Here is a 15836-nt window from a genome sequence, read left to right as displayed (position 1 = left end):
GATGTTTCAGATAAAATATATACAGTACAGTGGGTACCCACAGCATCTGTCAGAGAAGATCAAAGTAGCTCAAATGAGAGAGTAAATGAAGGTAATATCAACAAATCAGAGGTCTACCAACATCCAATATAAATTAGTTGACAAGGTGAGACCATAAGTTGGAGCTACTACCAATTACACATTCTCTCTGTGGATAATCTCCCCATGACTGAACTTTGTGCTTCTTGTTTCCAATAACATGTTTGTTTCTTTGTCTGTTGTTTGATTAGATCATAGTATCAATCAACTTTTGAAGGGCAGTAGTTTACCTTCATGTTATCAAGGACACAATATTTTTATTCTTGGGCTTGTTTTACTGATCTCCCTTTCCCTGTCACAAGCCTAGGGGTTCTATTACATTCTGAGGCAAGGGGTTTTGGAGAACACTTTGAAATAAATAAGTTAGGGTTCCAAGACAGATGCCCAGTGAGCTCAAATATCACATAATGATTTACTTATTTAATGTATGCTACAATTGACCTAATATTCTATTTGATTTTATTACAATTTGGTAGGAGATATTATCTCTTTTAGTTTATTTTAATGTCATATATTTACATGCTAATAGTTTTTGAGTCCATGTTTACTGATATTAAAAGTACACTAACAAAATATGCAAAATATCTCAAAGTTAGGTCAAAGACTCAAATATGGTAAAAGGAGCAACATGGCATATGTAACTCTAACAAAGCAACTGCTACTTATTATAAGTAACACAAAATGTGAATGAAGGAAGCTAGATAATTGAAATAATCCCAAATATTTCAAATAGGTATCTCTTCTGATAGGTTTATTTTGCTATATCAAAGAAGTAGGCAATTTGGTTTCCATGGGGAAAGTCCACTAAATGCAGTCTTTTCATATGGAGAAGAAATATTGTAAAGTATTTTACAACACTCACTTTAGTGAAACTCAATTACATCATATAAACTTGACAACAGACAAGAAATTGTTGAATGACTAGCCATGGGTAGCTAATAGGCAACCATGTAGAAGGAGAATGTGAGGAGATACAGCTGTGTAGAGCAGGGAATGAGAACCATCATCCATCTGATCACACAAACTCTGCAGATGTGCTGAGGCTGGGCAATTCCTCAGAGCAATCTATTGGTAGACATAAGAATGAAAAGTTGTCCATTCGCATATTTAGAAGGTTATTCTGCTGCTAGTGAAAGATAACTGTTGAGATCACTATAGTTTACCTTTTCTCAGTCACGAAGAAGAAGAGGAACTTATTCTATAGAAACTCATCCTGAGTCTTCCCTCTTCCTACTACACAACTTTTCTGTTTGTGATCAACTTATTGTCCCAACATCCTCCTTGAGGATTCAAATGTTATTTTGAGAGTAAAAGAGGTGAAACTAAGGAATAAGACAAGGGAAATAACCAACTGCTAGCTAGAATAAGATCTCTTCCAAAAGCTTTCTCAGAAATATTTAGAATGAATTTGATTTGTATCTCATTCTCTCAGGTTTACAAGAAAAATTCCAAAATATATGTGTGTTTTGTTCTTATTTTTATCTGACACATTGTTTTCTTCCATCAGAACACTGATACTCAGTAATGGGAATAAAACGGAATAGTGTCAGCAGCCATTCTCTCTGTCACCAAAGTAGACATTATTGACCATCAGTCTTGTGTCTGTTTTGGTTAAGAACCACTTGATATACTTGTTGTTGTTGTTGTTGTTATTGTTGTTGTTGTCGTCATCATTGTTGTGTTGTTACCAATGGGAAGAGAACACAGGGTCTCTTGTATATTAGGCTTGCCCTCTACCAAATTTTCCACAGATCCAGCATCTCAGCTGAAATTATTTAAGGTTAAATTTCAAGATATCATTATAATAGTATTGATTGTATTTTCATGTAACTTTGTGATATATTACTGAACTGTTTTTTTAATAGATATCAAGAATAAACAAAGTATTTATTGCGTGAACTATAGGCATGTTTAGCTACACGTAGATATATGCTACTCAATCTCTATTCAAGCAGAAATTCTTAGATTTCAACATTTTTTTTATATTCTTGGATTTTGTTTTGTTTTGGAAATCAGCTTAGCAACCATGTAGAATTTAGCATGGTGAAGAACAAGATGAATGTAGAACACTGTTTGCTCTATGAGAAGTTATATATCCAGGAAGAAATGATGTGTGTTTCCACAGCATATTGTAACCACACTCTATTAGAAAAGAGGACATCTACAGTGCTGCATGATCAGAGCAGCCTCACATTCTCTTAAGTCACAGGAGCAAGAAACGGGTCAGATGCCAGGACAATGTAACTAACCCTGCTTCTTTGCCCGACTTATGCCAGGAGTAATCCCAATTAAACCTGTAACTGTCACCATGATAGTCAGGACAATTCTAACACTAGTGACTTGTTACTGCATTGAGCTAAAATTACAACTGCCTGTTAGTGCTATTACATCAAAAGTTGAGTCTCATCAGAATTCAAAGGAATTGTGTGTATACTAGACTACTGTCACAGAATATCAATCTTGCAATATCATTTGCTTCTTCTCTGGGAGCAATCAAATGGTCTTCTGAATAGCGCTTAAATTTTATTTGAGATCAGAGGATAAAGTGATACAAGGTGATTTTCAAAATCAGTAAACATCTGAACTGTACAAAACAATATTTAGTAAAACACAAGTTAGTTTGAAATTATTCACCACTGATAGCTACTTCCTTCTCATTTTGTGTGCAGCTAATGATTAGCACACACTTGAATACATTTCTCTTCATGAAGTAGCTATTAAATAAATATGCACTTCTTACATTTAGTCCAGAAGGATAACAAACCATTTATTCACTTAAGATTCATGTTCTTCACCAGTAAACCCAGCTTTGGGTTTCAATATGAAGTGTTCTTCTGAAAAGTTTATTCATTTAGTGAACCCTAGCACATCTTCCCTTCTCAATTTCAAGCAATGTTTGCAAGGAGTGGTGCTTAGATTATATTGGAAGTTTATTCTGTGGCTAATAGTATATTTTACACATGCATAAGATTTGCATTTCTCAGTATTAATGTTGACTAGTTCTCACCTGCTTAAGACTCCAGTTCCAAGGTTTCTGTTGTCTTCTAGTGGCTTCTTTGAGAACCTGTAGTCACAGACATATTGATCAATAAAACAGTCCTTGCAAATAAGGAGGACTTTGATGAAGTGACTAAACAATAGGGTTCTGGATATTACCACTCTAATAATTTTTTATAAAAGATCTAGAGATAAATGAATCAAATTATCAGTGTATATTTTTAAGGAAGTAGTATAAAATATTAAAACAGAACTTTATTACTATTATTGTTTTGGTTCATTTCATCTGCTTGCTTTTTTCATAAGACCTTCACTTCCAAAACCTACTCAGGTGATACAATGTAGAGATATTTTATTTAGATATTCATTAAAAATTTAAAACAATTTCTAAGCTCACCAATATTCTTGACATAACCAGAATTCTTGAATTTATGTACAAATTGTACATGGGTTAATTATACTAAAGAACTATTTGTGAACTCTGGCTAGGGTAGAGAAACTAAATTCACTGTCATGTAAATTAGATAAAGCAGCAGTGTGAAAATGTGTAGCTTGTGTTCACAGTGCTCTAATGTAGAATACTAATGAAGTCTCTCTTTCATCAATTAATAGAAAAGTAAGATAAGGTAAAAAATAAAGAAGCCCACCAATTAATTATCTAATGTCAGTTACCCAGCATGAAATTATATCATACCAGTAGCTCTATACTTACTGAGCAGATTGTATTTATGTAGTAGGAACACATACATACCACCAACACCAATAACACCAAAAATTAATGAAAAAGATGAAAAGCAATGGATTTGGGATAAAGCAAGGACTTGGAGAATGTGGAATGGATTGTAGGGAGGAAATTGCAAAGAGAAATTATATAAACATTTTAGTTTCAAAAATAATATAAATAAAAGATTGTACATTTCAGGAGTTATTGTAATTACAATGATACAGAGGCAAAGTGTGAGAAGTAACTAGTGAAGTCTACAAAGACATTTTCACAAAGACAGAAAGAAGTTAGAGAGTTCATATGCATGCTTTAAAATGGAAGAATGAACACTGGGTATAGGGAGCACCAAGAAGCAAATGAATTTGGTATTTGGCTACTCAGGGAGATAGGCAAAAAGGAAATGAAGCCTTGAAGGCTATCAGATCATCTGGGGTCAAGGGCTATAGGTAATGCTTTGAATTTTAGATTTTCATACTTAAGAGCAGCTTCTATCTTACAACTTGATTTAGTTTGGGAAGCCAGTGGCAATGTCAGAACTGGATGATTTATGCTACACATAGAGATTTTTGCATGCTGGTAACAGTTTTACTTAGACCATCCTGACAGTATGGCTAGGCCTTTGGCAAGGACTCATTTTTTGGTTACTAGACCGTTGCCTTCTCATTGTGAGATTCAAGCATCCTCACTTAGGCCTTCTTTCTTGTTTAGCCTCTTTGGGTTTGTAGAGTTTAGCATGCATATCCTGTACACTAACGGTTAACATCCACTTATAAGCAAATACATAGCATGGATGTCCTTTTGGGTCTGGGTTGTCTCCCTCAGGATGGTAGTCTCAAGTTTCACCCATTTGTCTGCAAAATTCATGATGTCTTTGTTTTTAATAGTAGATGTACAACATTTTCTTAATCCATTCTTCACTTGTGGAACATGTACATCGTTTTCAGTTTCTGGTTGTTATGAATAAAGCTGCTAAGAACATAAATCATCCAGTGCCCTTGTGGTATGGTAAAGCTCAGAGAGTCTTGTGGAAGAATCAAGGGAAGGATTAGGGGAGCTGAAGGGTCATAGTACATACACTCTCAACTATCATGGACCCAGGGAAACTCACAGAGACTGAACCACTATCCAAAGAGCAGGCATAGATTGGACCTTGGTACCCTTCATATATGTTGCAGAATTACAGCTTGGTTTTTATGTTGGTTTCTCACAACTGGAGTAGGGGTGGTCTCTGAGTCAGACTCTGTTTTCTGTCTTTTCATCTCTTTCCCATAATTGGTCTGCCTTCTCTGATCTCAGTGGGAGAGAAAATGTTTAATCCTGATGAGACTTGATGTACCAGGGTAGGTGGGTACACAATGGCCAGGGCTAGAGAAGGGAAGAGGAAAATGGAAGAAGGGAGATAGGAGGATAAGACTAGAGGAGAGGAAGGGTGTGTGTGGAATCAAAATATAAAGTGAATGAATGAATGAATGAATGAATGAATAGATGTGTTTGCTGCTATTCTGACTGATCTGTAACTTAGCTAAGAATATCTGGAACCAGCATTATGAGATGACAAACATCTTTAAAGTTAGTATTTTTCTCTTTAAACAGGTCTATATCTAAAGTTTCCATGAATACATATATAAATAAATATTTAATCAAACAAGCAAATGCAGCTTACTGAAAGAAAACTTAAAAAATAATTAACACTTAAGGGGTAACCTTTTTATTGAAATGTATTTATGGGATTTTTCTTATTTTTGTGCATATTTTCAAAATGGAGTAGCTGTCATTACTTATAATTCATTCCCGTTTTCTACTGTTTCATATAATAAGCATTTCTGAAGGTTTATTTTTGTATCCTTGTTAAAATGTTTAAATCTCCCACCACCTTTTCCCAGCTTCCCCCCTCAAACCCCTTCTAATACCCCTCTGCAAGTTGATTCTTTCTCTTAGATTATTTTTGTAACATACATTCATATGCATATATGTATGATTGCATGTATATACATACATACATACACAAATTTTACACACACACACTAAATACAACAGATTGAGTCTGCCCTGCATCCCATGCCCAGGGAACACTGTGAAAAGTGGGGTGAAAAGTTTGTAAGAACCACAATAGCAGGACCTAGGCTGTAAAACAGTTTTCCTAGAAATGACTACATAAAGAAGACTGCAACATTGAAAATATCATTGGACATTGTTAATGTGGAAGGGGACATTTTACAGGGATTCCATACCTAAACATAGAATTCCAAGAAACTCACAATTTCTGGGAGAAGAATTAGGCTTTCATAGGGATGAGTGCCTCATTATTTGTCTAATACTAAGAGGCTAACTGTGAAAATATTGTAAATTCAAAAAATTTTGAAGAGAATGATAAAATATTTGATTCTAAGCTGAATTTTTTATAGATTTAAAGCTACAGTTTAATATTTAAAATGGTTAATATTATAAAAATATGGTAATTACTTTTTTCTATAAAATATCTCATACTTAAATGTAACAAGGATGCTACAATAAATTATAATGAAAGCCATATTCATACCAGCATTCTGCAAAAATATTAAAAGTATATCTATCAGAAATACTCAATTCCTGAATTTCCATAAATTTAACATAGAATGATACTTCGGGGCTATATTTTTAACCACATTTGATATACTAGTTTATTATGTATGATTATTTTTCAAATCTTTATATTGAATATTAACCTTAACATTAATTAAATCAATGGTGAAGATGCCCTAGTTTGCTCACCCTTATTGCATTATTCCTCTTCTGTGAGATAGTTAAAAGAGAGAGAGAGAGAGAGAGAGAGAGAGAGAGAGAGAGAGAGAGAGAAGCGAAAGTACACCATGAAAAGAGACGAGCAAGAAATGGTGACTGGCTGGAGGAGCAGGCCTCTATTTGTAAGATACAACATTCAATCTCCTAGATGTATTCTGTATTTCAGAAACAGTATTAAAAACCAGAGTCAGTATGAAGTCTACTACACACATTTTCAAATTCTTCAGCTCCAGTGAGATGATGTCAGTCTGGCTACTCCCCTGTTGGAGCTTTTCCCCCTGACCTATTCTGGCTTGATCTTGTCATTCTCAGAATTACTCACAGTGAGGCATGTGACAGGTACCTAGAGCTACTTATGCTTCTTTTCCCCATGAGATACTTTATAAGCCAGATGCTATGGCCTCAAGCTACTCAATCACTATAGTATCTCTTTAAATACCTTTTTCATAAGTATGTGACCCAAACTTCTTTGATAGCAATAGTGACAATGCAGTATAGATACCCTTTATACAGAAACTGCTTTCACCTAGCAGTAGGGAGCAAGTGAGAATCTCAACCCACTATTCCTATTGCCCTTTTCTCTGATAAGGCTGATGAAGAAATATTGTCAGCATAAATTTGCATATGAAAGTAATGGCATTTCAATACACCAGGAAATGTACCATATGGAAGAATTTTTAATAATGTTTAATCAAAATCAAATTATAGAGGTAAAGAATGATTCAAAACAAAATTAAGTAAAGCAAAGAACAGAAAGCAGACCTAGTTTCTTATGCTCTCTCTCTTGTTCTCTCTCTCTATCTTTCCTGTCTGTCTTTCTCTCTTGTATGTATGTATGTGTGTGTGTGTGTGTGTGTGTGTGTGTGTGTGTGTGTGTGGGTGTGTGTGTGATTGGTTTATGGTTGTGTGTGGATACATATACACATGTGTACACATACATGTAAGAATAGAAGCTATGACTGTTTTATTACTGAAATAATGCTCAATTAAATTGGTATCTGTCTTTTTCTAAACTCAAAAGAGAATTGACTTATCTAATCACATTATTATACACTAATTAGTAAAATCTATTTCCAGTCTACTTCCATAAACTAGAAGGATCAATGGTTTCACTGCAAAATGATTAAATGATCAAATAAAAACCACCAAAAGAGATCTATCAATGAGAACTAGGTTTGAGAACCAAGGGTATAGTTTAAAAGTTAAATGCATGACATGCCTAGCATGTTTTAAAATTCACGCTCAGCAACTTTTCCCTTCCACCTGCCAGATATACCTAGATTTTAAGTCTGGGTCTCTAAAAGATTAATTCATGTCAAACAATCCAATCATAGATACCATAAGTTCTGGTTCATGTTAAAGTACTTTAATTTACTGTGTTTTAAGGTTAATCTTTATCAACAATTTCTTTCCTTCATTTAATTATTAATATTATTCTTGCCCATTTATGCAGCCTTTATAAAATATCTGATAGTAAGAGAGAGGCTTACTTCAGTAGCAAATGCAGATACCCACAGAAAGACATGACAAGACAGGCCTCACCCGGCCGGATCAGCGCCAGGGTAGCGGGAGCGCAGGGTTGCCTGACACCCGCCAGCTACCCACGACCCCCGCCGCAGGATTTTGGGACTGCTGGTGAGGGGAGCACAGCTTCTGCTCCAATCCAATTGCGCGGGACCTGAGACTGCATTAGTTAGGGAAGCAGAAACCGGCCTGAGTAGGACCACAGGCCTCATCCGGCTGGATCAGCGCCTGGGTAGCGGGAGCGCAGGGTTGCCTGACACCCGCCAGCTACCCACGACCCCCGCCGCAGGATTTTGGGACTGCTGGTGAGTGGAACACAGCTTCTGCTCCAATCCAATTGCGCGGGACCTGAGACTGCATTAGTTAGGGAAGCAGAAACCGGCCTGAGTAGGGCCACAGGCCTCACCCGGCCGGATCAGCGCCAGGGTAGCGGGAGCGCAGGGTTGCCTGACACCCGCCAGCTACCCACGACCCCCGCCGCAGGATTTTGGGACTGCTGGTGAGTGGAACACAGCTTCTGCTCCAGTCCAATCACGCGGGACCTGAGACTGCTCTGGTTGGGGAGAGAGAAATCCGGCCCACACAGGGCCACAAGCCTCTTCCGGTCAGAAAAGCACCTGAGCAGCTGGGGCGCAGGGTCTGCTGACACTCGCCAACTGCCCACAACACCCGCCACAGGATCTTAAGACTTCTGGTGAGGGGAGCACAGCTTCTGCTCCAATCCAATTGCGCGGGACCTGAGACTGCATTAGTTAGGGAAGCAGAAACCAGCCTGAGTAGGGCCACAGGCCTCACCCGGCCGGATCAGCCCCAGGGTAGCGGGAGCGCAGGGTTGCCTGACACCCGCCAGCTACCCACGACCCCCGCCGCAGGATTTTGGGACTGCTGGTGAGTGGAAAACAGCTTCTGCTCCAGTCCAATCACGCGGGACCTGAGACTGCTCTGGTTGGGGAGAGAGAAATCCGGCCCACACAGGGCCACAAGCCTCTTCCGGTCAGAAAAGCACCTGAGCAGCTGGGGCGCAGGGTCTGCTGACACTCGCCAACTGCCCACAACACCCGCCACAGGATCTTAAGACTTCTGGTGAGGGGAGCACAGCTTCTGCTCCAATCCAATTGCGCGGGACCTGAGACTGCATTAGTTAGGGAAGCAGAAACCAGCCTGAGTAGGGCCACAGGCCTCACCTGGCCGGATCAGCGCCAGGGTAGCGGGAGCGCAGGGTTGCCTGACACCCGCCAGCTACCCACGACCCCCGCCGCAGGATTTTGGGACTGCTGGTGAGTGGAACACAGCTTCTGCTCCAATCTTTAAATAGTGACAACGATAACAACTAACCCCAGAGATTACCAGATGGCGAAAGGTAAACGTAATAATCTTACTAACAGAAACCAAGACCACTCACCATCATCAGAACCCAGCACCCCCACTTCACCCAGTCCAGGGCACCCCAACACACCGGAAAAGCTAGACACGGATTTAAAAGCATATCTCCTGATGATGATAGAGGACTTCAAGAAGGACGTTAATAACACACTTAAAGAAATGCAGGAGAACACTGCTAAAAAGGAAGAAGACAATAAAGAGGAAGCACAAAAATCCCTTAAAGAATTGCAGGAGAACACTGCTAAAGAGTTACAAATCCTTAAAGAAAAACATGATAACATAATCAAACAGGTAGAAGTCCTTACAGAAAAACAGGAAAACACATCCAAACAGATGATGGAAATGAACAAAACCATACTAGACCTAAAAAGGGAAGTAGACACAATAAAGAAAACCCAAAATGAGGCAACACTGGAGATAGAAACCCTAGGAAAGAAATCTGGAACCATAGATGCAAGCATCAGCAACAGAATACAAGAGATGGAAGAGAGAATCTCAGGTGCAGAAGATTCCATAGAGAACATCGGCACAACAATCAAGGAAAATGGAAAATGCAAAAAGATCCTAACTCAAAACATCCAAGAAATACAGGACATAATGAGAAGACCAAACCTACGGATAATAGGAGTGGATGAGAATGAAGATTTTCAACTCAAAGGACCAGCAAACATCTTCAACAAAATTATAGAAGAAAACTTCCCAAATCTAAAGAAAGAGATGCCCATGAACATACAAGAAGCCTACAGAACTCCAAATAGACTGGATCAGAAAAGAAATACCTCCCGACACATAATAATCAGAGCAACAAATGCTCTAAATAAAGATAGAATACTAAAAGCAGTAAGAGAAAAAGGCCAAGTAACATATAAAGGCAAGCCTATCAGAATTACACCAGATTTTTCACCAGAGACTATGAAAGCCAGAAGATCCTGGACAGATGTTATACAGACACTAAAAGAACACAAATTCCAGCCCAGGCTACTATACCCAGCCAAACTCTCAATTAACATAGATGGAGAAACCAAAGTATTCCACGACAAAACCAAATTCACACATTATCTCTCCACGAATCCAGCCCTTCAAAGGATAATAACAGAAAAAAACCAATACAAGGACAGGAACCACGCCCTAGAAACAACAAGAAGGTAATCCCTCAACAAACCTAAAAGAAGACAGCCACAAGAACAAAATGCCAACTTTAACATCAAAAATAACAGGAAACACCAATTTCTTTTCCTTAATATCTCTTAATATCAATGGACTCAACTCCCCGATAAAAAGACATAGACTAACAAACTGGCTACACAAACAAGACCCAACATTTTGCTGCTTACAGGAAACTCATCTCAGAGAAAAGGATAGACACTACCTCAGAATGAAAGGCTGGAAAACAATTCTCCAAGCAAATGGCATGAAGAAACAAGCTGGAGTAGCCATTCTAATATCTGATAAGATTGACTTCCAACCCAAAGTCATTAAAAAAGACAGGGAGGGACACTTCATACTCATCAAAGGTAAAATCCTCCAAGAGGAACTATCAATCCTGAATATCTATGCTCCAAATACAAAGGCAGCCACATTCATTAAAGAAACTTTAGTAAATCTCAAAGCACACATTGCACCTCATACAATAATAGTGGGAGACTTCAACACACCACTTTCACCAATGGACAGATCATGGAAACAGAAACTAAACAGGGACACAGTGAAACTAAGAGAAATTATGAATCAAATGGATCTGGCAGATATCTACAGAACATTCTATCCTAAAACAAAAGGATATACCTTCTTCTCAGCACCTCATGGTACCTTCTCCAAAATTGACCACATAATTGGTCACAAAACAGGCCTCAACAGATATAAAAATATTGAAATTGTCCCATGCATCCTATCAGATCACCATGGACTAAGGCTGATCTTCAATAACAAAATAAATAATAGAAAGCCCACCTTCACGTGGAAACTGAACAACACTCTTCTCAATGATACCTTGGTCAAGGAAGGAATAAAGAAAGAAATTAAGGACTTTTTAGAGTTCAATGAAAATGAAGCCACAACATACCCAAACTTATGGGACGCAATGAAAGCATTTTTAAGAGGAAAACTCATAGCTCTGAGTGCCTCCAAAAGGAAACTAGAGAGAGCACACATTAGCAGCTTGACAACACACCTAAAAGCACTAGAACAAAAGGAAGCAAATTCACCCAAGAGGAGTAGACGGCAAGAAATAATCAAACTCAGGGGTGAAATCAACCAAGTGGAAACAAGAAAAACTATTCAAAGAATCAACCAATCAAGGAGCTGGTTCTTTGAGAAAATCAACAAGATAGATAAACCCTTAGCCAGACTCACTAGAGGGCACAGGGAAAGCATCCTAATTAACAAAATCAGAAATGAAAAAGGAGACATAACAACAGATCCTGAAGACATCCAAAACACCATCAGATCCTTCTACCAAAGGCTATACTCAACAAAACTGGAGAACCTGGATGAAATGGACAAGTTCCTAGACAGATACCAGGTACCAAAGTTGAATCAAGATCAGGTTAATGATCTAAACAGCCCTATATCCCCCAAAGAAATAGAAGCAGTCATTAATAGTCTCCCAACTAAAAAAAGCCCAGGACCAGATGGGTTTAGTGCAGAGTTCTATCAGACCTTCAAAGAAGATCTAATCCCAGTTCTTCACAAACTATTCCACAAAATAGAAACAGAAGGTACTCTACCCAACTCATTCTATGAAGCCACAATTACTCTGATACCTAAACCACAAAAAGACCCAACAAAGATAGAAAACTTCAGACCAATATCCCTTATGAATATTGATGCAAAAATCCTCAATAAAGTTCTTGCTAACCGAATCCAAGAACACATCAAAACAATCATCCATCCTGACCAAGTAGGTTTCATCCCAGGGATGCAGGGATGGTTCAATATACGGAAATCCATCAACGTAATCCAGTATATAAACAAACTCAAAGATAAAAACCACATGGTCATCTCCTTAGATGCGGAAAAAGCATTTGACAAGATCCAACACCCATTCATGATAAAAGTCTTGGAAAGATCAGGAATTCAAGGCCCATACCTAAACATGATAAAAGCAATCTACAGCAAACCAGTAGCCAACATCAAAGTAAATGGTGAGAAGCTTGAAGCAATCCCTCTAAAATCAGGGACTAGACAAGGCTGTCCACTTTCTCCATACCTATTCAACATTGTACTTGAAGTCCTAGCCAGAGCAATTCGACAACAAAAGGAGATCAAAGGGATACAAATTGGAAAAGAGGAAGTCAAAATATCACTTTTTGCAGATGATATGATAGTATATATAAGTGACCCTAAAAATTCCACCAGAGAACTCCTAAGCCTGATAAACAGCTTCGGTGAAGTAGCTGGATATAAAATTAACTCAAACAAATCAATGGCCTTTCTCTACACAAAGAATAAACAGGCTGAGAAAGAAATTAGGGAAACAACACCCTTCTCAATAGTCACAAATAATATAAAATATCTTGGCGTGACTCTAACTAAGGAAGTGAAAGATCTGTATAATAAAAACTTCAAGTCTCTGAAGAAAGAAATTATAGAAGATCTCAGAAGATGGAAAGATCTCCCATGCTCATGGATTGGCAGGATCAACATTGTAAAAATGGCTATCTTGCCAAAAGCAATCTACAGATTCAATGCAATCCCCATCAAAATTCCAAATCAATTCTTCAACGAATTAGAAAGTACAATCTGCAAATTCATCTGGAATAACAAAAAACCTAGGATAGCAAAAACTCTTCTCAAAGATAAAAGAACCTCTGGTGGAATCACCATGCCGGACCTAAAGCTCTACTACAGAGCAATTGTGATAAAAACTGCATGGTACTGGTATAGTGACAGACAAATAGACCAATGGAATAGAATTGAAGACCCAGAAATGAACCCACACACCTATGGTCACTTGATCTTCGACAAGGGAGCTAAAAACATCCAGTGGAAGAAAGACAGCATTTTCAACAAATGGTGCTGGCACAACTGGTTGTTAACATGTAGAAGAATGCGAATCGATCCATTCCTATCTCCTTGTACTAAGGTCAAGTCTAAGTGGATCAAGGAACTTCACATAAAACCAGAGACACTGAAACTTATAGAGGAGAAAGTGGGGAAAAGCCTTGAAGATATGGGCACAGGGGAAAAATTCCTGAATAGAACAGTAATGGCTTGTGCTGTAAGATCGAGAATTGACAAGTGGGACCTCATGAAACTACAAAGCTTCTGCAAGGCTAAAGACACCATCAATAAGACAAAAAAACCACCAACAGATTGGGAAAGGATCTTCACCTATCCTAAATCAGATAAGGGACTAATATCCAATATATATAAAGAACTCAAGAAGGTGGACCCCAGAAAGTCAAATAACCCCATTAAAAAATGGGGCTCAGAACTGAACAAAGAATTCTCACCTGAGGAATACCGAATGGCAGAGAAGCACCTGAAAAAATGTTCAACATCCTTAATCATCAGGGAAATGCAAATCAAAACAACCCTGAGATTCCACCTCACACCAGTCAGAATGGCTAAGATCAAAAATTCAGGTGACAGCAGATGCTGGCGAGGATGTGGAGAAAGAGGAACACTCCTCCATTGTTGGTGGGATTGCAAGCTTGTACAACCACTCTGGAAATCAGTCTGGCGGTTCCTCAGAAAATTGGACATAGTACTACCGGAGGATCCAGCAATACCTCTCCTGGGCATATATCCAGAAGATGTCCCAACCGGTAAAAAGGACACATGCTCCACTATGTTCATAGCAGCCCTATTTATAATAGCCAGAAGCTGGAAAGAACCCAGATGTCCCTCAACAGAGGAATGGATACAGAAATTATGGTACATTTACACAATGGAGTACTACTCAGCTATTAAAAAGAATGAATTTATGAAATTCCTAGCCAAATGGATGGACCTGGAGGGCATCATCTTGAGTGAAGTAACACAATCACAAAAGAACTCACACAATATGTATTCATTGATAAGTGGATATTAGCCCAAAACTTAGGATACCCAAGATATAAGATACAATTTGCTAAACGCATGAAACTCAAGAAGAATGAAGACCAAAGTGTGGACACTGTGCACCTTCTTAGAATTGGGAACAAAACACCCAGGGAAGGAGCTACAGAGACAAAGTTCGTAGCTGTGATGAAAGGATGGACCATTTAGAGACTGCTGTATCCAGGGATCCGTCCCATAATCAGCTTCTAAACGCTGACACCATTGCATACACTAGCAAGATCTTGCTGAAAGGACCCAAATATAGCTGTCTCTTGTGAGACGATGCCGGGGCCTAGCAAACACAGGAGTGGATGTTCACAGTCAGCTATTGGATGTATCACAGGGCTCCCAATGGAGAAGCTAGAGAAAGTACCCAAGGAGCTAAAGGGATCTGCAACCCTATTGTTGGAACAACATGATGTACTAACCGGAACCCTGGAGCTCTTGTCTCTAGCTGCATATGTATCGAAAGATGGCCTAGTCGGCCATCAATGGAAAGAGAGGCCCATTGGACTTGCAAACTTTATATGCCCCAATATAGGGGAATGCCAGGGCCAAAAGAATGGGAATGGGTGGGTAGGGAAGTGGGGGGCGCTATGGGGGACTTTTGGGATAGTATTGGAAATGTAATTGAGGAAATTATGTAATAAAAATATTAAAAAAAAAAAAAAAAAAAAAAAAAAAAAAAAAAAAAAAAAGAAAGACATGACAAGAGGTTCTAATTTGGGGGATTACATTGGGCCCCTCCCACTTAGAAAAAGTAAGAAAAGATTGTAGGAATTAGAAAGAATGGAGGACCCCAGGAGAATATGGACCACTGAATCAACTGAGCCAGGCACAAGAAGGCACAAAGCAACTGAAGTAGCAAGCTTGGAGCCTTCCTGTGTCTATTCCAGGTCCACCATGTATGTGTTATGGCTGTTATCTTTGTGTCTGTGGGATGATTAACATTGAAAGCAGATGGCTCTCTGACTCTTTTACTTGCTCCTGGGACTCTTTTCCTCCTGTCGGGTGTCTGTGTCCTGGTTTGATGTGAGGGCTCTGGCCTTGTCTTCTTTTAATTTTTTTGGTTGTATTGAGTACTTGTGTCTTGGAGACTTGTACTTTTCTTAAGGAAGAAAGAAGGGGAGTAGATATGGGGGAAAAGAGATGGTAAGGGGCTGGAAGGAATGAAATGAGAGAAAAACGTAGTTAGAGTGCATTGTAAGAAAGACTATTTGAGAGAGATAGAAAGAGAATGAGAGAGAAAGAGAGAGATAGAGAGAGAATATAACCAAAGAAGAAGGAAAGTATTTTTCTATATTTT

The 15836-nt window shown here is 38.6% G+C and overlaps 1 long non-coding RNA gene across 2 annotated transcripts in view; it reads right to left on the bottom strand.

Moving 5' to 3' along the window:
• LOC110304996 (uncharacterized) overlaps positions 1–15836 on the bottom strand; it is a 141724-nt gene that overhangs the window by 65121 nt on the left and 60767 nt on the right. For both annotated transcript variants that reach the window (XR_015046661.1, XR_002379124.2), the window contains exon 5: positions 3086–3142. This is a non-coding gene — a long non-coding RNA (uncharacterized LOC110304996). The remainder of the gene's footprint in view (positions 1–3085; positions 3143–15836) is intronic.

This window comes from Mus caroli, unplaced genomic scaffold (genome assembly GCF_978045245.1).
Source record: "Mus caroli unplaced genomic scaffold, Mus_caroli_1 scaffold_1, whole genome shotgun sequence".
Taxonomy (NCBI): domain Eukaryota; kingdom Metazoa; phylum Chordata; class Mammalia; order Rodentia; family Muridae; genus Mus; species Mus caroli.
Note: the sequence above shows the minus strand (reverse complement) of the source record. Positions and strands in the feature narration are given on the sequence as shown.